At 52.5% G+C, this 23208-nt stretch overlaps 1 pseudogene; it reads left to right on the forward strand.

The window, feature by feature from the left end:
* The window catches only part of LOC133341250 (apoptosis-stimulating of p53 protein 1-like), a 34034-nt pseudogene extending 12939 nt beyond the window's left edge, over nt 1-21095 (forward strand).
* The last annotated feature ends 2113 nt before the right edge of the window (nt 21096-23208 follow it).

Below are 23208 nucleotides of genomic sequence, written 5' to 3' on the forward strand. Positions count from 1 at the left end.
CAATAACATAACACAGTACACGCGTTCAGGGGAGAAGTAGTTTGCAGTACAATGAAATAACTCCAGAAGTAGCCCTGAAGAAGTCAAAACCTAGACACCTAACAATTCATCTATTCTAATGCTCACCATACGTGCATCGGATCGATTATTTACAATGTATGCGATCACACTTTTGTTCGTCATGAATTGGGATGCAACATTGCACTCTCCTAAACCTTGAATTACATGAAAATGACATGCTAATGTCACATTTGGGTTATATTGAGTGGACACAATTACACAAACAAGACAGGAAACATTGAGGAACAATGCAAAATAGGTGGTAAAGACGAGACCAATAAGAATGGATAAACTTGGGAGTGGAGTGGTTCCCTGCCGAGTGGGAAAGTAGGGCCTAGGAAGGTAGCGCCTAGGAAGGTAGTGCCGAGGAAGGTAGCGCCTGGGGAGGTAGTGCCTGGGGAGGCAGCGCCTGCGGAGGTAGCGCCTGGGGAGGTAGCGCCTGGGGAAGTAGCGCCTGGGGAGGTAGCGCCTGGGGAGGTTGCGCCTGTGGAGGTTGCGCTTGGGAAGTGGCACTTGGGAAGGGGGCGGCGGAGGGCGGCGCGACCTCGGAGACGTTGAGAGGTGGCGCTGAAGGAACGGCACGGAGAGGGGGGGGGGGAGGCGTTGACGAAGGGATAGAGGAGGGTGTGGTGTTTCTACAGGGATAGGTTTAGTGAGCATTCTGCTAAAGAACAAATATACAGTACAACCTCTTTCTCACTGCACAGAGTAGAGCTCGCGTCTGGTTGGCTTGTTGGTGAGGGGTGGGGGTTGGGCCATGTCGTGGCCCGTGACCGGGAGGCCTTCACGTCCGTTGCCAGCGTGGCCTTTCCACGTCCTGTTTCGCTTTCGCTGTTCACAGCGCTGCGACAGACTTGCAACCAGGAATTGGCGAGTTCACATCCCGGTCAGGGGTCGACCGAGCCCACGGTCGCCCAGGGGCGATCTCTGCGGTGGTCGGGATGCCGTGCCGCGCCGCGCCACTCTTCGTGCTGTGTCAAATCCGTTGGGCTCATCACTGAGGCATCTGTGGCATCATTTTGGAATTTTTTTCCCTTTGGTCTTGAGAAGTTTAATGGAATTGTGCATGTGTGTTTCCAGGGCGTATTTTCGAACTTGTTCATTACATTTTTCTGTGGCTCAATTCAGAGGCAAAACGTGAGCAATTTAGTGCCTGACAAAGTAACATTTAATGTTTAGTCAGTGCCACATACCATTTGGTGTGTGTTTAGCTATGGATTATTTTTTTCAACTGATTGGCAAGCGAATTGGCCAGGTTCAAACCGCCTCACAAATGGAAGTTTCGAGTTAATATCCCGGGTGGTGGTCGACTAAGCCCATCATCCCTTGGGAGTCGTTACAACGAGTACCACTTTGTGGGAGAGTTGCTAGTGGCTGTCCTATTGAAAGACTCACCTCCGCCATAGGAATGAGGAATTTCCACCACCGGCTCAGGGCTGTAAACGGGAGATGAACGCCGATGAGCAGTTGATCCCTGCGACTTGCGATTATATTATCACGTTGGCGTTGGACACTCAGACTCGTCGATGTAGACCGCCGGCGTTAGGAACATTGTTTGGAATTCCTGACACTCTGCAGCTCGCCACGCGTTGTTTGCAGCCAGCGCGGCGGTACCGTAAATCCCCATCACTTCCATTTAACTTGCTCTGGCTTTTACGTCTTGCTCTCTGACATTCAGCAACTTCAAATCCCCTTTCATTCAGCCCAAAGCCCACGGCTATTGTCCACACACAGGCTCATAGAAAAAGGGCTTTGTTGTTTATTAATAGTTGGACACATGTTTAGCCTGTGACAGGGTTTTTGGCTGCATTAGTGAAGGGCATTGGATTTTTCTTTTAGCGCATTGTTGTGTCCCGATACATTTCTCTGTTGTGCAGTGGTGGAAGCAATTTCATTAACAGAATGCCACGAGTTTGGCCTTTTGTAGTCGACCTCTCTGCTCACAATAAAAGCAAATTAAATTTAACAATTTCTAAAGTGGGGCTATTCCCACAGGAATTGAGTCGATTCCTACGATTCCACCCTCAATGATCCCTGCATGAATCGCGATTCTTCTTTGGTGATTCCCATGTTAAAATCTCCATACACGTGTATGAGCGAGCATCTGTGTGTGCATACACACACGCACGTGGATGAGTGAAGATCTCGTCATTTCGTCATCCCGGTGTTTTAGTTCTGGTGGTCCCCGTAGCCCGAGTAGAAGCCCTCGCCGTATTGACAGTTTATGGGCGCGGGAAATATTGGGAGTAGCCACAGACTAAAACCACTTGTAACGCGCGCAACTCATTTACGGACAACACTTCTCGCTGTGCTTCTCCCTCGCACTGCTCGAATTTGGAATTCCCCTCCCATCGTATTCCCCCTCCCTGGCTCTTCTAATAACCTTGCTCAATTCAAGAAACGTGTCACACCGTTATCTATGACAGCTTTGAAAGTGGCCAGCAGCTTTCGTTGCTGGCCGCTTGATATTTTGTGGCTCTGGTTTGCGACGCAGTTACCACCAAATCACGAGACCATTGTACGAGCCATTTAATGCCGTGGGACCCCAACAGGGGGCAGTAGAGAGAGACGCGGGTCGAACGAACATGTCACCGTTACGACTCTTGAGTGCTTGCCCTGAGAGAGTTGATGTCCTCTTGCAACCATCACTTTTCTGCATGCGTGAACGATCCCCAGCTGTATTGTGCACGCGTTCACGTGATGAGGCGGCTTGCTCGCACGGCGAGCCAGGCTGCAGTTCCGATTAGCACGGTTGGCTACTTGCGTTGCAAAATAATTTCAACGTTCATAAATTGCATGGATGTTTTGCCTCGTGTGTGCAGTGTAGATTTACTGGTTCTCTTACAGCCTTCCACAATATTAACGTCTTATGACAACAACGCTGCTGTTGTCAGGCTTGGATGCGGGGGGTGCGATGAGCACATCTGTTTCCCCGTTTAGGCGCACATTTTTTCTCTCTCTATTCGACCCAAAAAAGTGTGCGGGGCCACGGATAATGAAACAGCTTTCCCGCCACCACCCCTGGCTCGCTCGTGTTATCCGTGTGGAGGTGCGGCTTGCTCGGAAGAACGGCGCGCTTCTGGGAGACTACTTCCCGGTGACTCGCTTGGCAAAGGCTTCCATAATACGATAACCGGATTAATTTTCTGGAATTTCCGGGTCGCTTTCTCTCTTCCGTGCAACGGCTCGGACGGTTGTAAGAAGTTGCCGTTACTTCTGGGTCACTCCGGTGGGATGAGTGCGGCATTTCTGGGAGACCACGTTTGGGTGACGAATCCGTCCGTGCAGATGCTTGGATAAGAGGAGCGATGCAGCGCACAGATAATGGGAAGGTGTGCACAGTTTGAGGTGTGTAGATGATAGGAAGCTTGCAACATGGATTTTCTGGGGTTGATCGCTGATGTTATTTACGATGGAAAGTTGTGCATGTATACATAGTGACGTGTCCACCGAGTGAAAATCGAAACAGAATTTTTCGCGTTATTTCTCGTTCCTCTATCAATTTCGAGTCGTGTAACTAAAGTGCTTGGCACTAACGAAACACAGCCGTCACACGCGCAAACACACGTGGAAGCATTCGACAATACCACGCAATGTTTTTTTATAGGGCGTGGGAACAGCTAAGTATTACAGAGACTCGTGTGTGTGTGTGACCTAGCACCATTGAATCAGCTGTCAGGACAGTCTTAACTTTTTGAATTATGCGTGAACATTACCAAAAATCTAATTATATTCCACTACGTTAACAGTGTTGTCGCCCCAAGTACAGTTCCCAGCCGCGGATAACATCGGTGGCAGGTGATACGCGAGCGATGACAACCTTAGACATCCACATCCAAGCAACACCCTCAAGGAAAACTCGCCGGCTGACTTGAGTGCCGCGTGTGCTGTGCGTTAGGCCGGGAGTCCCGGCGTGGAGCTCACGCTGGAGGAGCTGCAGGAGATGGCAACGAGGCAGCAGCAGCAGATCGAGGCTCAGCAGCAGTTGTTGGTCGCCAAGGTAGGAGCGCGGCCCGTCGTGAAGCGGTTGTAGTTCATCGTGTAAAGGAGTTCCAGCCGGGAGAGCTTTGAACCTCTGTCGTTGTTACGTCGCCTTCTGCTCGGCACGTGACGCACCAGGAAATCGCTCTGTTCAGGCGCCGCCCGGAACCCCCTTCTACCCCTCCTTTTATTCTCCTCGCCGTCCTTTCTGGAACTTTCCATGACTCTCCACCAATCCCATTTCACTTTTTATTCTTAATGTGTGGTGTCGGTGCTGAGCCGCGTTGTATGATTGGCACAAGAGGGTTACCACCCCTGCCCCCTCCTGCCGTGGCGTTGGCGTGACATCGCTTACGGCAAGATCTCACCTGCTCTTCTTCAGCGCATGGGGAGCGGTGGTACGAGGGTCGGTGCACCGAGTTTAGAACCCCGAGCTAGATTCACGGTGGCGAGTGATACCTGTACCTGTTCTGCGTGCCCTCCCTTCACCAGCCCACACTGACCAGAGAGGTGAGGTATGGTCAGACCACCCGCGTGAGCGGAATGCCGCCGGCCCGACCTTCAGCCGGCTTATGGATTCACAAAGGCGCGTGAATTATTTCTTTAGCATGTCACCCTCTGTGCTAGGTCATGTTGGTACAGTTATTGGCACCGGGGTGTGGAGTCTTACCATCCCTGGCTCCTCGTGCTCACGCTGCTACAATAACATTGCCCAGAAACTGCACGTCGCAGCGCGTTTCTTCAGCACGCCGTGTCGCCTCTAATCCGCGTTTTCGTGTCCTTTGCCGCAGGAGCAGAGGCTGCTGTACCTGAAGCAACAAGAAGCGAGACAGAAGCAGCAGCAGCAGCACTCGGCGGGGGGCACGGGCGTTGACGGCGAGAAGCTGCGAGCCCTGCGGGAGAAGATCGAGAGCCAGGAAGCGAAACTCCGCAAGATCCGAGCGGCCAAGGGCCAGGCGGACAACGCGCGTCACACCAACAAGAACCTCGGTAATTTGTTAATAATTTGTTATTCCTTCGACTAAAGCTTTGGTTAATTTATATTACAAACTTGAAATATAATTATCATATCATTGTGTAAATGGGTAGTTACAGCCGGCAGGGATTGATGACGCGCTGGCCGTGAGTTTACCGCGTTTGGTTAAATCGTGATTATAAAAAAAATCTACCTCTCTTTTTTTTTTCATTGTCAGCATTGTAGAAATACCTCCAACTTCTCGAACCCTATTCATAAACTGTGCATACTAAGTTCTAAAGCCAGCTGAATCGGTTACCTGGTTTCAACCACTTGTGAACGCCCACCACTGGCAATCGGGATGTGACCCTGGCTGGGTTCAATCGGAAGACAAAGGCGGCTCGTTGTGCTCAACGCCACCGCCGCCCCCCCCTTTTCGTGCCGTCGGCACTTCCTCCAACCGTCTCTTGAGGCCACGCGGGGGAATTCTTGTCTCCGCGTCGGCGTTGCGCAGCGGCGGAGATGGAGCAAGTGAACGCGCTGTTCTTAGAGAAGCAGCAGGAGCTGGCCGTGGCGAGCCACAAGGTGGAGAAGCTGACGCGTCAGCTCGACGAACTGCGCGCTTCCTCCGGCAAGGCGGCGGGGAACCCCCAGGCCGGCGGCACGGCAGGAGGGTTCCAGGGCGCGGCCGCGGTGGGCCAGGCCGGCCACGTGCCCTCGCCGGCCGCCGTGGAGCTGGAGAGGCTGTCCAGAGAGCTGCAGGTAAGGAGGCTCCCACGCGTAGGCTCCTGCGCCGGGTACTACTTCTAGGCCTCGTTAAGTCGACGAACGCAACCTCGTGAGCCGGTGTCAAGAAACTATTTGAGCCTTTACCGGAGCTTGAGCGTGAGTCGCACATTAAAGGGATTGATCGAGTGCACAAACGCATCGCCCGCAGTTGCCGTTTTGAGCCAGAAAAAAAACACCGTCACGTACGTGAGATCGTTATTTGGAGCCACGCATGTTGATGTTTCGGTTTAAACACGTCGGTCTGCACTTGGTGCTTGTAAGAGTACACCGCTGGGGGTTGGCACTGTGTTGTGCGTGAGCCGTTGCCAACCCCAGTGATTAAAAGAGTATTTATTTTACTTTATGTCAGATGCTGGCTCTGTTTGTGTTTGTGCTCATCGGAGATGGAGATGAATGCCAATTACACTCGTACAGTTAGTGGACTAAGAGTTTGCAGTATAAACCTTTGTTCAGATGTTGACGCGCGTAGCGTCGTTTCTATGGGGAGTGTCACATTTGGGTGTGCGGGGAGCAGAGGTGCAGTACTTGACACATTGCGCTACAAACGTAGTTCTATTCCCAGTCGCAGATAATACCATTGACACGCTACATCAGACTCGGCCTTCAACAAGTACCTTGTGCAGTGTATAAGATCAGCACTGGGAAGACAAAGGCGGCCAACGTGGTGTTGGTAACACCATCTTCTTGTGTGTCATGCAGGTCCTCACTAACAGCACTTTCCCCAACAGTGTTAACAGGCTATCGGGGGCTCCTTGTTTCTTGTCGACGATTGAACGTAACCGTTGGCCGTGCAGATGAGAAACAAACTGAACCAGGAGCAGAACTCGCGCCTGCAGCAGCAGAAGGACCTGCTCAACAAGCGCAACCAGGAGGTGGTCATGATGGACAGGCGCATCAGCGAGCTGCGCGAGCGTCTGCGGTCGAAGAAAGCGGCGGCGCAGCAAAAGGAAAACATTCCCGTAAGACGCCCGCAGGCACCGCGCGGCCTCCAGCGGGGACGGCGCTGCCCACCATCGACCCGCCGCGTTGCGCTCGTGGACACCGCCATGGGGTCGCGGTGTGCGCGCAGGACTTGCCGCGTACGCATCGAGAGCGCTCCGACGGCCGTGGATTTCTTGAACATTAATTTTACAAGCGATTTTCACGGAGGAATACCGGCGCTCCGTTCGTTTGCCAGACAACTGACGCCCGCGTCGCTCTGACGTTTCCTCTGCACAGGTGAACGTCGGAGACACGATTCAGCCGAGACACGCGAGCGCCACCGGTGGCAGGGTGGCGGCCGTGGGCCCCATCGTGCAGTCACAGGCGGCCGCGGCAGCAGCGCAGCACCGAGGCCCCGCCGTGCCCGCAAAACCCAACGGCGCCATGACGAGCACGGCCCCGCACGGTGGTGGCGGCACCCCCGTGGACGGGCCGGTCAAGCCGAGCTCCTTGCTCGTTGAGACGAGCTCCCCTCTGAGACACGCCGCTGCTGCTGCTGGTCCAGACGTCAGCTCACCCCAGGGTACAGCCATGGCCCAGGCAATCAACGGTAAGTGCATGAGCCTCTTGGGTTTACTGCAATAATTCTGGTCTGGGTTGGTGTTGCTTTTTCCCGAGAACGGTCGTTAGCAGGCGCGTAACGGTTTTAGCACGGTTGACTACCTATGGTGCGAAAGAAGTTCAACACGCGTACATACAACGGTTAATATATCAACGCCGATGTATTGTAGAGAACCATGATGGAACAAATGAGAAATAATAGAAATGAGAGGGTCAACAGGAGACAAACTCGGAGTGACTTTTTCACTGAAGTTGCAACAAACCTGACTTGTGATCAGTCATTGAATCGTGGGGGGGGAACGATTGTTGCATGCCTAGCATGCTTATTTCATTGTTTTATGCAAGTACAGCAGTTTATAGTTTTTGAGAGATGTGCATATGTAAATTGTGAGTGGTGGAGTGGTGGTACAATGGTTAGGAGACTGAGCTATGAATTCGGTGACCTGAGTTCGATTCCCAGCAACTCTCATTGACGAGTGCGGTGAAGTATGGTCAGACGTTATGGGATTTTTGAGACTGAACTATGAATATTCTACATGAGGTCAAGTGGTTATGCACACTTTGCTGTTTGGATTTCTTTAGATTTGTGGCAAATAGGAAACACATACATTTTCCCCAAAATATTATTGAGAACTAAGCAATAAACGCCAAGTATTGTCCGATTTCCTTAAGCAGGGTTGCACGACAAGTAAAATATTGTTCCCTTATTCTGGTGAAATTCTATGCCTTCTAATAAAGTGTGTGCTAATAAAGTATGTGCTAACAAAGTGCTATATGTTGCTGTAGGTAATACAGCAGCCTCTGAAAAGAAAGATGTTACTGAGCAGGTAAACACCAATCGCACACTGATCACACACCATGTACACGCCATTAACACACCATGTACACGCCATTAACACACCGTGCAAGCACCATCACACTCCGTGTACACACCGATCACTCTCGGTACTTACACCGCAACGCGTGAGTTTCTGCTCAAACAGGCATGGGGCAGTGCTCATCTCCTCTCCACTGCGCTGAGCCAGCGCTGGAAATTCCACATTCCTCTAGCAGGAGCACGTCTATCCACAGGACAATACCACTTATCGCTTTACGCAAAGCGGTCGCTATTTTATCTTTTGAGAGAGGAGGATCAGGGGCCGGGACACAGGACGTGACGCATGGGGGGGTGGGTTGCGTGCCTGCCGGGGTGAGAAGAGATGCGGGACACGGAATGAGGTGGCTTGTGGAAGGGCATGGATACATTGTAAAGTGATGATTGGCAGTGAGAGGTGTTGTGGGTGTGTAACAGAGATGGAGATAGTGGAGACCAGTGAAACATCAGAACACACCGTTTTGTCCGATGTCTGTGCTTGGGGTTCTTCTAACCAAGGTTAAAGAGAAGGGAGTTTTTTTTTCATGAAGCGTTTTGTTTCTGCAGCCGACCGTCAACGGAAGAACAAATCCCATCTCGCCTGAATCCGACAATCCCAAGATGCCTTCCTGTCAGTACTCCGGCAAACAGACGCTGGACAGCCCTTGCGCGACCGCGGGCCCTGGCAGCGACGGGATGGACGCAGACTGGCGGGGGGGGGACGGAGCTCGCCCCGGCCTGCGGGAGAGCACCGGGGCCGCCGGCGCTGCCGCGGGCAGGCAGCGGTCAACGGTGGGGACTCCGGCGAAGGGTGGAGCGCCCCCGCCCCCACCGCAGCGCACCTCGCACCACATCCAGCAGCGGATCTCTGTGCCGCCCACGGTCGACGAGCTGCCCATGTCGCCCCTGTCGCCGCTGTCGCCGCTGTCCGTGCACTCGAACCCGTCGTCCCCCGTCGGGGCGGACTCGCTGCTCTTGCACCACCACTGCCCGCAGTCCGCGGCCGTCAGGCCCTTCGTGTCGATGTCTGGCCAAGGGCAGTCCCACAAGCCCCAGTCCCCTCGCAAGGCTCCCACCTCGCAGACGGTCAGCTCCATCTACTCCATGTACACCCAGCAGGCGGCGCCGCCGCCTCGCAACTTCCAGCAGGCGGTGCTCGACGCGCTCAGCCTGCGGCGTGGGCCCGGCCCCCGGCCCTCCGGCACCACCGGGAACGGTGAGCCGACGCGTGTGATGGGCCGCCTCTTTTTTCCACTGCACGAGCGAGTCGTGTCAGGGCCGTGCGGGACCAGCGTGGCTTTTTTATTTTTTCCATTGCAGAAGCCAAAACCGTGCCGCCGACGTCACGCGCGTCGAATGAGTCGAGGCGCGCGTGGACGGCGCGGCGACACCGTGGCCTCTCTCTGCTGACCGATGTCGCTCGCTACGAACGCGTCATTAGGCTCGCTCCTGGCCCTGCATGGCCCCAAGCCAGATTTTTTAAAACTACTTTTTTGATGTCGCATCTGTGCTATTCCCACAAAGAGTGGTGTCTTGAGATGTTGGGTGACTACAGAGAATAGTGAGATGCTGTGTAGTCCTTCTTGCGTACCACAGCCCGGCAATTGAAACATTTAGTGAAAAGTCTAATCTGCGAGGCAGATTCTGTCGAATCGTGCCTATTGACAGCACATAATGTGCGCTAACCTATCCCCGTGATGTCGGTGCACTTCTCATTACCACGTTTGGCTACGTATGGTGCGAAAGAAGTGCAACATTCATACATTGTGAGGCCAGCTTATCGTGATTTTTTTTTCTGTCTCGGTATGGCAAATAGCCAGTGGAAAACTACGCTCGTTTAGTTTTTTGTTAATGATTTTATCGTGAATTTCAGGTTACAGCAGACTTCCCCCGTCGAACTCCGGCAGCTCCTACGGTTGCCATCAAGGCGCGGAGAGGTCAGACGGAGAGGCGACGGCCGCCTTGGCAGGGGTCTCCCCGGCAGCGCGGCCGCTCAGCCCCACCAAGCTGCTGCCCTTCAACGCCCTGCCCACGTCGGCGCGTTACCAGAGCGAGGCCGACCTGGAAGCGCTGCGGCGGAAGCTGGCCAACGCGCCGCGGCCGCTCAAGAAGCGCAGCTCCATCACCGACTGCGACGACGGCCCCGCCGGCAGCGGCGGCCCCGGCGCCGTCCAGAAAATCCTCTACCAGCGCTACAACCCGCTGGCGGCCACCGACGTCACGGCGTCCGCACCGCCCGCCCACGGCTCGGCGGCCGGCGCCGGCGTCGCCGCCGCGCCCTTTTACAAGCCCAGGTGGCCCCCGGCGTACGCGCCCAATGGCTCGCACGGCCCGGCCCACGCCGCGGGGACGGGCCACGCGGGAGATGCGCGCTCGCCGGGCCGCTTTGGGGACGAGGCTGCGAACGGAAATTTCGAGAGGGCCGGTGCCAAGGCGGACTCGAACTCGGCGCTGGCCAGAGAAGAGGCCGCCCTGCCTTCGCCAAATTCCGTCGCCGAAGACGACCAGAACAACAACGTGATGGTGTCGGCGATGCACCAAGTGGGGGGATTGTTCGTAGGGAACGTGGCGGACGACGATTTTCCCATGTCGCCGCCACCACCCTACCCTTCCTTGGCGGAGCAGGAGAGGGTGCCCACCATCATTAGCTCCACAGCTCCTCTGCCACCGGTGAGTCGTTGAGCAAGGAGGCGTTGCTGTTTTGTTATCCTCCGCCCTGTCCTCTCGAGCTGTCTTAGCTCAAGGGTGCTGACGGCCGCCCAATCCCCCGGTGTGCCACTTTCATGCCACATTAATCCAAAATTGATGCGCACGCTTAATAAAGACAACTTTATTGTACCATCGGTCATTATCGTAAGTGATATTTTTAAAACGCATTCATGACATAATTTGCATGGTATGGCTTTAACGTGAGCTCCCATTTATGGCTTGTGTATGACGTGGCTTTATGGGTTGCTGGGAGGGGTTAATTGGAGGCGTGGTGCAGTTGTGTGCGGCGGTGTTGTTGGCCGTGTACTCGGAGTGCCCGGGGGTGGCGACGGTGACCTTCTCCGTCCCTGCCGCAGGGCAAGCGCACGAACCTGAAGAAGAACGGCTCGGAGCGGATCGGCCACGGCATGCGCGTCAAGTTTGACCCGCTGGCCATCCTGCTGGACGCGGCGCTGGAGGGAGACTACGAACTGGTGCAGCGCGTCCTGTGCGAGGTAGGGATGTCGTTCCGACCCTCATCGATCTGAAAAAGAAAATATTAAATCAAACGATCGAGCTTCATACGAAATTTCAGATGATCCGGGGGAAAATTGGATTTCGGATCGATCAGAAGATGTGAAGTCGCATCTGCTCTATTCCCTTATAGAGTGGTGTCTTGTGACGTTGGGTGACTACGGCGGGGTGAGAGATGCTGTGCAGGCCTTGTTGTGTACCACAGCCCGGCAGTTGAAAAATGTTGTGGAAAGTCGAATTTGTGAGGCAGATTCTGTCGAATCGTGCCCATTGACTGAGCATCAAGATGTACGCTAACTTATCCCTGCGATGTCGGTGCACTTGTGATTTGCACTCTCGGCTACTTACGGTACGAAAGAAGTTGAACATACATATATACAGCCTGCGTGTTCCGGTTAAACCCCTCGGGCATGGGAGGTGCATTTGTGTTGTTCGTTTTCGAGCGTTTTCTCGTTGTTGTGAGTCACTTATTGCCATGGCTTTAGCGGGGCCGAGGGAGGGGGCTTTCAGATCTTCTCTCCCACGGTGAACAAATTCCTATTTTCCTGGACCCCGGTTAGCCATTGGGAGCCATCCCGTGCGATAACCAAGTCCGCTGCTCCAACTGAAAGCGCCCCCCCCCCCCCCCCCGCAATTGTTCCCGTTTGCGAGCGAAGGTGCGCGACGCGAGCCAGCCCAACGACGAGGGCATCACGGCGCTGCACAACGCCTGTGTGCGCCGGCCACATGGAGATCGTGCGCCTGCTCGTGCACACCGCGGTGAACGTGAACGCCGCCGACAGCGACGGGTGGTGAGTCGCGTGGTCTGTGCACTGCTGCTGCCGCTGCTGTTGCTGTTGCTGCTGCTGTTGCGGTTGCTGCTGCTGCTGCTGTTACTGCTGTTGCTGCTGCTGCCGCTGCTGCTACCACTGCATGTGCTCACCAGACTCGGGACGTGGCGAGAACGTGTCGCGGCAGTGGCGTAGTTTACCGGTATTTCGTTCGTAGTTTCAGTGTCTACTGGAGGAGTACTACCCTTTTAGAAATAAGATACGCCAGCCACACGATGTTATTACACTCCAGCGCTACAACACCACTCCTGATAGTGACTTTAAAGTATTTTTTTTTCTCATTCACCAAGTCTCCAGCTCACGTCAACACAACGACATTGAGAGCTTTCCTTTTAGAATAAGAGAATTAGAAAAAAAATATTTGATTGCCATGCAACAAACATTCTTTGCAGGCCATGTAAGCGGTGTGTCATGTGGATTAGGAGGCTTGCTGAAGTGCCCCTTCATCAAGTAGTTCTGCTTTGTCATCTTTTTCCCGACCATTCTCTCACTTGCCGCAAGAATCAAAATTGGAAATGTCTTCCTTCCCTTGGCATGATGCCAGCAGCATAATCGGACGGTTATTGGTGAAAGGATAATAGATTAGAAGAGAGCGTGTAAGGGAGGCAGCCTGCCAAATCTGGACACCCCATTTCAGACCTCACTGTCATTCAACAAGAATTCTCCAAGTATTTAATCCTCGGCCCCGTGTTCTTTTCATTATAGACAAATGACAGTGGTTCGCCACCTTTGTAGTTTCATTATACAATTGACATTTGTCCAAATGTGCCGTGGAATTCAACAAACGTTTCCTTGCAGGCAGTAAAAAAGTGCCAATGGGAGCACCGATACTCTGGCTCTGTCAGCACGTGCAGTGCATTGTGGGAGCTGCTTTGTGTCCTTGTCGTGAACCGAGCGAGTGGGAGAAGCTGTCATGGTGTCGGTCTGCCTCGTGGGTCACAGCTAGCACCTTCGAGGTGGATCGAACCCACGACCTCCTGGTATACAGGAAGTCGTGGGTTCGATCCCGATCCTGATGCTTGTATATTAGAATGGTGGTCGCGTGGATTTTTCTCCGTGTCCTCAAGATTTTCCCTTCACATTTAGGAACGTGTTTAGAGTATTTGGCTGATATACATTTCCACACGATAAGCCTCTTCCTTGAGCTATCATTTGTGACCAAGTTGCTTCTGAAAAGAAAGAAGTCTAGCTCAGTGGACCTTACCTGGTAATATAAAAAATTGTTTCGTTAATAGTTTAAAAGGCAGATTTCACGACGTTTCTGTTACAGATTTTACATTTACTCAATGTATAAGATACCCTTCAATGTTTGACATGGCTTGAGTCTCCTCTTTCATGCCACAAAAGTACGTACCACCCAGAGACAAAGATCCCCTGTCTATCAGACTGCTGGGGCAAGTGCCGTTAGCGAGCACATTTGAAGGCCCGGACGGCGTACGAGGGCGTGATGTGGCCAACGCCACAGCTGCCTTTGCCTCCCCAGCGGTGATGTTTACACCACCGGTGATTGAAAAGTCCCGGTATATAACCTAATGGTCCTGCCTCCCGCCAGTTTAACACGTCGCGACCAGTATCATCCATAATACAGGTTTTTTTGGTTAGATCGCGTTCATATAAATGTGTCGTTAAACCCTCCACCATCAAGCCACGCACCACGTGCGTGACGCACTGGCGCGCGACAACTCGGTAACGAGCAGCGTGACGTCGGTCCCTCGCCCCGCCTCCTGTCCACAGGACGCCGCTGCACTGCGCGGCCTCGTGCAACAACGTGCACCTGTGCAAGTTCCTGGTGGAGTCCGGGGCGGCCGTGTTCGCCGTCACCATCAGCGACAGCGAGACGGCGGCGGACAAGTGCGAGGAGATGGAGGAGGGATACCAGCAGTGCTCGCAGTTCCTCTACGGTAGGGCGGGCCGCGGGCCGCAGCTGTGTGTGTACGTGTGAGTGTGTGTGTGTGTATGCGTGTGAGTGTGTGTGTGTATACGTGTGAGTGTATAGGTGTATACGTGTGAAGGTGTGTGTGTGTATACGTGTGAAGGTGTGTGTGTGTGTGTATATACGTGTGAAGGTTTGTGTGTGTGTATACGTGAGTGTGTGTGTGTATACGTGTGTGTGTATAGGTGTGAATGTGTGTGTGTATACGTATGTGTCTATGTTTTCTATGTACGTGTGTATGTTGAACTTCTTTTGCACCGTACGTAGCCAACCGTGCTAATCGGAGGTGCGGGGGAAGGACAACAAACTAAACACAAAAAATCTGGGGATGTGGGAAGGCTGTGAAACCACTCCACACCTCTGCAGCACCGCGTCTTCACCACCCCACCTCTCACTGCATGCATCACCCACCTCTTCTCTCATCGCCCACCTCTCACCCGACTCGTCACCCTCCTCTCGATACGTCCCACACCTCACCCCACGCATCTCTGCTCTGCGCCCATCTCCACTCCTCTCCGAGGTGCTCGGTTGAGACCCGGTTGCCATGACGCGCCGCTCGTGAGTGTGGGCGCACGTGCAGTGGGAGCTGTGCGCAGTGAGGGATGCGTCGCTTCACCTAATGCAGGACCACCGGCTCTGACATTGTCCTGTCAAAACGAGCAGAGATCCAGCTGTGTCATAACCACACTTCTCGTGTGCTGTATATCCCAACTAAAATGCGCCCATAAGGGAAATCTATTATTGATGAATTGACCGAGAATATGACGTAGCAAACGCTGCCCTTGTGGGAGTATTCTGAAGAGATGTGAATGCAAAGTATTGACTCATCCCGTGAATCATTTGCAATCTAAATGAGAAGGAAGCCATTCCCCCTACGGTTTGCTTTGAGAGGTTTGAGGTCATGGAGGTCGGCTTATAATGATGTGGACATTTTCCCTCGAATGTGAATGTATTTTGAACGTTGTGGCCATGGACTTGGTGATCCTGCGCACGTTGAACAGTATTCATTTGGACCCAAATCACTTGCCTCTTTATTTAACGTTCTTTCAAAGGTGAAACTTAAATCAAACTAAGGCTGCAACTTTTAAAAATGAAATAATTAAAATGTTCCATTGTTGTGTTCAACATCCACATGCCATATAATTTCCACGTAATTAGAATGCATCATAAGTAATTAATTCTCAGCAGCGTGATACGATGCACGTATTGTGAGGTTATAAGAATCAATTTCAACTGAGGGAGCATTTTTTCTTACTTTCTTAAATATTTAGCTCCTTCTAAATAAAACAACCCAAGTGGAGCCAGAAGCTCGCATCGGAGGAGGGGCAGCTGCAGCACGACGCACGATTTAAACACCACGAGCTCCCCAAAACCCGCGGCACCTCCTGCCTATTTATTCCCCCCTCACCTCCGATCAGCACGGTTGGCTACGTACGGTGCGAAAGAAGTTCTACGTACATACATACATACACTCGCTCAACCACGCACGCACACACGCATCTTCGGCGATGACGGACATTCGGTGCCCCCACGTGTCGAGGCAGGCGTGCAGGAGAAGCTGGGCCTCATGAACAAGTGCGTGGTGTTTGCGCTGTGGGACTACGAGGCGACGCGGGACGACGAGCTGGCGGTGCGCGAAGGCGACTCGCTGATCGTGCTGCGCCGGAGCTGCGGCGGCGGCGGCGCTAACGACGACGCCGACAACGACAACGGCGGCCGTGGCGGCGGCGGCGGCGAGGCAGATGACGGTGGCGGCGCGGAGACGGAGTGGTGGTGGGCGCGCCTCGGGGAGCGCGAGGGCTTCGTCCCGCGCAACCTGCTCGGGGTGAGTTTGCGCTCCGCGGTCGTCTTCCCCGTCCCTCGTGCAAGCCGGAGGGGGGCGCCGCTTCGATTAGTTGGCCCGGCATGTTCACACCGTGGTGCACGGTTCTTAAAATCTCTCCCGCCGCCTCCGTGCGGCCGCGTGCGGTGGGGGTAGGGTGGTGTAACTCGCGCATCTCCTGAGATGCCTGGCTGGCATGGAAGAGAAGGGTGCACCCTCTACAGGGCCTCTACAGGGCCGCTCCAGAGCGGCCTCTCGTAGTGTGAGCAGGCAATTGCAGGGCTGCACCTTTACCTGTTATCAATGGGGCACCCGGGTTGACCAGTCGCGTGCCGTTCTTGTGGTCCCTGACTTCGCCAGTCTCCACCCATCCTCCGTTATCTTGCAGTAATGGCAAGACATTTCCAAACAAGCCTACCTGGTTATGCTATTGGAAACATGCTAAGATAACAATTAAAACAAATTGTGACTGTCTTTATTGTGTAGAAGCTCTAGACGCTATATTGTATCCTCAAGAAACATCAATTGTGCATTTGTGAATGATAGCGGTGTTACAACTATAATCATACGCACATCTTGACCTTATAATGCTAAAAACAAGATCGTACGCTCATCGCTACCACCAACACTATACATTCAAGTATGTAAAAATAACAGGCATACTTTTATTGAAAGTTGCTAACCGTGAAATACACATTCCTTGCTGTTACTCAAATTAAAGTTCCGTGTGTCTCTTCTGAAACGCAATTTTGTTTTTTTGTCTGTCTCAGTTGTATCCTCGGATCAAACCGAAGAGCAGGAGTTTGGCATGACGGCTCCCGGCCCGGCTGCGCGGTGTTGCGACGCCTGCCCCTGCGATTTGGTTATTTGGCTGCGTTGCTCTGCAGAGCCAGCATCATTCTCCTGCAGCAGCAGCAGCAGCAAGTGAAATATTCTCGAGTGTGCGTGTGTCTTTCTAGCAGTGCGCGCCTCATCAAAGTGAAACGTATGCTTGTTTAACAACAGTTGCTTGGGCGTTTTTTCACAAACATTGCGGACGTCGTTGGCCTGAGTACACGTCCCTAAAGCATGGGTTCACCGCTGCATTCCAAACACATTTTGTGTAAGCGATAGCCTACTGTGTTTGCTCGCAGGACTCTGCTCTGAGTGCAGGTGACGCCAGCGCACAGGCCGACGTGCTCGGTCACAACCACGGTGGGCTGCTCCTCCCCACTGGCAGCAGCCAGGGGCTTGTGGGGGAAATTCCACATTCCTGTGATGGAGGGGCCAGCTTCCCATAGGACAAGCTCTGTTACAAAGTGGTACTATCTGATAGGCTGATGACCTAGAACTAGAATTTGTCGAATTAACATCTTTCAAATGATAAGGAGGGGAGGCTCGGCTGGTGGTACTGATCGCGCCTGTGCGGGCGGGAGCTACCTAGACCTTGTCACTTTGAACGTGTACGCACGTTTTGTTGAAGGAGACAATGCAGTCAGCGAAAGAGTGAAAAACAACAGTTTATGTCAGTCCTTGGGATATAGGTCTTCCCACGCCAAGTCAGTTGGAGGGATTATTTAACCATACTTCACCACGGTGGTTAGTGTAGGTTGCTAACGATGTATTCTGATGTTTGGAGGGGTTGCCTTGGTCACGTGACGTTTGTTGTTACTCAAGAGCATGCTCCTCTTTATTGCGGTTCGTCTGCTGCCTGTAGATATGTCTGGGTGAATCCTTTCCTCGTTACTTTTATACTGTAGCTGCCAAATAGTTTACCTTGCTTTCTGTAGCGATACACATTGTTGTGTAGATGTAAATTATAGTCAAAAGGTGATGTGCTGAGTTTTTGGTTTTGTAGAATTTTTCCGTTGACAAAATATGAATGTTTAATGAAAAAACACGACCATAGATATCCTGCAATTCACATATGCTGTAATGTACGCCGTGGGTTACAAGAGGGGCACGTGGGGAAGGAGTGGAGTTTGACGTGAGGGCTCAGCCCTGCAAGGGTCACGCTGCAGCACCACGCACGCCGGGAGATGCCGTAGAGGAGGAACGGGGCGGAAGGTTGACGCGTGTCGTGGTGTTCATTGGCGACGATGCTGCTGCTCGCGCGTCCTGCTCGGCCAGGCCGCCATCGCAGAGCGCGGCGGAGTTCAACAGGCCACAGCACAGCCCAAACCCAGGCCCCAGTGACTACGTTCTCTGCTGCTTTACTGTTCAGAATCACGGAGAGCCACATGATTGGTCACAGATGTTTAAATGATCGAGAAGACGAAGTGTCTGTCCGACTGGATTCCTCATTATCATCCGCCATCAAGCCAGCACCACCACCCCTCGGGGTCCTGCGTTGCCATGGTCCCCGTGGCACCGGCACGCGGACCGAGTTCGAAGAAGGGGACTCGTCTCTTGCTGGGACTTCCTCATCCGTTTCCGAGTGGAGAGGTTGTGTCGAGTTGAGGTGGGGATTCTATTGCAACACGGTGAAGAGGTCTTGTCTCCAGCTCATCTCACTGGGGTGCAGCGCTGTCCCAAGTGCTACTCGTACCTCTAATCACGTACCACTGCAGCTAGGCGCATTGCGTCGCCGCTACGTAGAATATACTTGTGCCTAGAGGGTTGGATAGAGGACACTGTATTCCTATATCTGTGTGCTTTCACTTGTACATATAGTAAACCAAGCCTTGCAACGAGCATTAACCTCGGTGACCCCCGCGTAGCGTGAGAGATGGGTGAAGCATCAGAGGTGTGGCAGTCGGCAAGGGTTGCGTTTGCTTTGTTTCCGAAATGTAACGCGTTGTGATGGCTCGCAATAACAAGTATAATCAAGTTATGGTACTACAGATGTGACAGGCCAGTTTCAATAGAAAGGGGCGGATGAGACAAAGTGCAGACTGTGCACGTGTGGAATATTAAAGCGTGCATGCTCCAGAGTCATTTAGTCCTCATGGTGTAGCGGCAGTGCGGCAGTGCTGGGCCCTGCCTCTTCTGGCCACCTTTACAATATCCACCCTCGTGCACGTCACTGCGACTTGCCCCCTGGCTGCAGAGTTGCATTTTCAGTTCAATGCAAGTCTCTGGCCGGCTTTAAGACAAACTGTTCATGGCTGTGAGGCCTCCCTTGCACTCCAAACGTTGATATTACATTTGACTGCAAATATAACCGGATTTGTAGAGTTTTTATTACCTTGTACAAGTGTGTGTTGTGCAGCAGCAGCAGCTCTTGCTGTGTACTTTGACCCAGCGTGGTTTTTCAATATTTGAGACATAGCAGGTTCGACAGCATGATTTGAAGTGATGAATAACTACCCTCTTTGTTTAAGATTTAGCGAAGCAAGTCTTCTGGGGATTGTACAGATTTATAAAATCGGACGTTCGCGTCTCCGTTCTCTGTAAGGAGCAAGCGGAGTCCTCGCCATGACAAGTCTGCGTTTGCCCGTGGCGTGGGGCACTGGGATGGGCAGGTCAGTTTATCCCAAATCGGGCGCAGACTCTAGAAGCTTTCCAGCCCAACGTATAGTTTCTCTGTCGGGCAATTACTGCGGAAATCACCGAAATCTAATTTCTTCAACTACATTACACAGTGGAACAAGCATCGTAAGAATCTCTCTGAAAGGCCAAAGTCTTTTTGCACACGCAAACAATTGGGCGACAGACCAGCAGAGGTTACTTCCTTCGTCTCATCGCCACTGTTGACTCCACAGAGCGGTATTCATTTCACCCATCGTCCCCAACGGATAAAGCGCGCACGCAGGGCTCCGTTGTACCCGAGGGTTTTTCTCTCGGCCGCACGGCAAGCCGGCGCTTCGGCGAATTGCGACGGCACCCCCTCGCTGGCGAGCGAGAGGCGTACCCACGCTGTTATTGACAATTACTTTTACGGCGTGCAGGATGCTGCCATGGGTGCAATGGGCTTGTGATTCAACCTTGAGGGCAGACCATCATCGAGGGTCTTCGGAGCACTAACCTGGTCTCCGAGATCGACTTGGGACCGGTGATTTTGCAAACAAAAGAGTTGAGCAGCCGCGTCGTGCCCCGACACAAAATCGCTCTGGTGTTTTCATTCCCGGTCTGTGGCTGTCTTTGGGGAGTATAATGCGGAAGTTAATTGTTAGCCGCTTTAACCCTGTGAACACCACGAGAAGAAGCTGCAATAATCAAAAACGGTACTATTTAACAGTTTATTTATACACTTAGGCTTTCGCGACCAATATCCATTTGAGAGGTTTTTGGGTTAGATTTCGTAAAGATATATAAATGTATCGTTAAAAATCTGGCTGTCGCCTGATGAAGCTAGTTGTAATTACTGGCGAAACGTCGTACTCGGATTGTAAATGTTGAGGCTTGGCTCCAACACACCGGCGTGCTGTACTAGTGACGAATTGGCACGGTCTGTTTACGTGACAACCCTTACTAGTTGGCTGTGTCAGGTGGTGGTGGGTTTAACGACACATTTATACTTTTACGCGATCTCACCCAAAAAACCTCTTATGGAGTGTATTTATACGCTGCAGTACATTTCCGTATTACCCAGGTCATCTGAATAATTCAAAATATATAACGAATGACATCACCATGTTTACTTTTGTCCCGATGTGTTGAGGGATTGTCTAGCACAGCAGTTTCATCCTGCGCAGTAGGCCACTGTCCCCCCCCCTCCCTTCTCTCTCACATTCTCTTTCTTTCAAATGAATGTCACGGCATTTACCCCTTTGCATCGGCTCCAGGGCGAGATGGAAATCACGCTCCGTGTCTCTTCAGTCGACGAGACATTACCATGCACGTACAAAGACAGCACCATTAAATATTCCTCGCAATGTGCATAGTGAAGGTATATATTATATCTTTTTTTAACGTATAACGGTAATGAGTCTGTTTTGTTGGTGGTCTGAGACGAGTGGGTCAGCTGGTAAAGAAGATTAAAGCAGTGGTCGGCGATGTTTGCTTTGTGAAATGAAAAGGATATGTCACGTGAATAGAGGCAGGTGATGTGAGTGTGTAGAGCTCCTGATGTGTAACGTTCTAAGGATAGCCATCATTTTAATCAAATCAAGGTAAAAAACACTACACGCTTTTGTAACATTTTCCTTTTTTTTACATTAAAATAATAAAACGAGATGTCTGATGTCGATGCATTGATTTGTCATACACGAACCACGGTGTGCCAAATAATTCACTGAATTGGGTGATGCTGCTGCTGTTGTTGTGTGTAGTCCCAACGGAGTAATTTGCAGCTGACTTTCCAGCATTGGGGGATGATTGGCCAATACCAGTGTTACATTGTTTGGGTGGGGGGGTTGGGGATTAGCTATGGGGAAAACCAGAGAATCCGGAGGAAAGCAGAACAGGGAGAGAATCTACAAGTTCCACACATAAAGGTTCCAGAGTTTGGAATCGAACCCAGGCGCGTCTTGCTGCGAGGCAAGAGTCACCACTGGGGCCACCTTGAGAGGTAATTCAGTTACTCGCTAAATCGACGAGTCGGAGAGCTCTCGGCTTGTTGTGACCCTCCCTTGCTGCAAGTGGAATTTGTTGATGGTTATTTTCTATTAAAGCTCCCCCATGACTTCCCCTTAGTAGCTGGAGTGTAACTAACCCCACATTTCAAGTCGGGGCATGCACTGAAATTAATTCCTTTGTGGCAAGAGTGTCTGCTAAGACCAGACTCGAGTGGAGAAACCTGAAGGTGTCCGCCCAATCACATTCGTTGACTGTGCACAAATAAAACCATAACCTTGCACATCATTCTGCCCGGTCCAGTTTTTCACGCTGACATTAATATATTTGACGTGCCACTTACCGCTCTTAACACAGTCTGTGGCGCCTTAAATATACAATTCCACGTCAAGTCCTGCCTTCAACCCAGAGCTGGCCCCAAACAGATTGTGAGTTCCCGCTGACAGACAATGCCATGGAACGGGTTTGTTTCTCCTAACACGTCTCTGATGGTGTAACCGGGTGCCCCGAATCTCGCTCCATCTCCGTGATCTTGCCGCTTCGTGAACCCGGCGGCGTCCCACAATGTCGCTGCTGCGTTGCCCCGAGTCCGTTCGCCGCACAGAGACGGCGTCGAGGCCCGCGGTGGAACTTTATTGAGGCGCTCAGCAGAAGCGTGGCCCTCAGCCCCACACGCCTCGCTCAGACTCCTCCTCGGCACACCGCGTGGAACTGAGCTGGTAAGACCGTATTCATCACGAGCTTGAGCGAAGCGAGGGTGAGCCATCGGTGGCCAACTGAATCTCTGTCTGGTGTGAGGCAGCATTCTCGACGAATGCGGTGGTCTTCTATTTATACGAATATGACAGACACACTCAGATCTCCCCCCACGACGCAGACGCAAGGAGGGGGGGACTCATTCGTAGACAGGTTTTACCAGACCCATGCGTGTGCACTCTCACGAGTCGCCGTTTGGCCGGGAGGAATAGGCGAGGCGCGATTCTGCAGCAAGTTTGGCAGCCCACCCTGGCGCGGGCAGGGTCCGGGCAAGGGCGCTCCTGTCTAGATCTAAAGCGGCCCCGTCGGGATAGGCGCGCGTGTGCGTCGGGCAACAAAGACAAAGATCCCCCGTGTAGCCTTAACCCACTGTTGGGGCAAGTGCTGTTAGCAATCTCCAATGAAGGCTGGAACGGTACACGCGTTGGGTGGGTGGCCAGCACTACGCCCAGCCGCCTTTGTCTCTCCACATTGCACAATATACTCATTTGGGGCTGAGTCTACCTAGGGGAGGCCCAGAACTGATTCAGATAATCGTCACTGGTGTTGGCCGTGAGCTGGAATCGAACTCGAGCCGCCGAGTTCGAAGCGCAGCGCGCTAACCGCTACACTACCGCTCCCCCACGTGTGTAAGTGTCTGACACGCGTGTGTGTGTCTGACACGTGTGTGTGTGTATGTATCTGACACGTGTGTATGTGTGTCTGTGTCTGACACGTGTGTGTCTGACACGTGTGTGTCTGACACGTGTGTGTGTGTGTCTGTGTCTGATACGTGTGTGTGTGTCTGACACGTGTGTATGTGTGTGTGTGTATCTGACACGTGTGTATGTGTGTGTGTGTATCTGACACGTGTGTATGTGTGTGTGACATGTGTGTGTGTGTCTGACTTTCCTCCAACGCAACACCTCGTACAGACATGGACAACAGCATTGGCAACGTGTCCAAAGAGTAACGTGTCGTGCTTGTCGCCTGCTCGGACACGTCGAGCAGAAACACGAACAACGGGAAGGAACTATTCCGCAGTCCACA

The sequence above is a fragment of the Lethenteron reissneri genome, chromosome 11, assembly GCF_015708825.2.
Source record: "Lethenteron reissneri isolate LAM-NWPU_2019-01 chromosome 11, ASM1570882v1, whole genome shotgun sequence".
NCBI classification, from domain to species: domain Eukaryota; kingdom Metazoa; phylum Chordata; class Hyperoartia; order Petromyzontiformes; family Petromyzontidae; genus Lethenteron; species Lethenteron reissneri.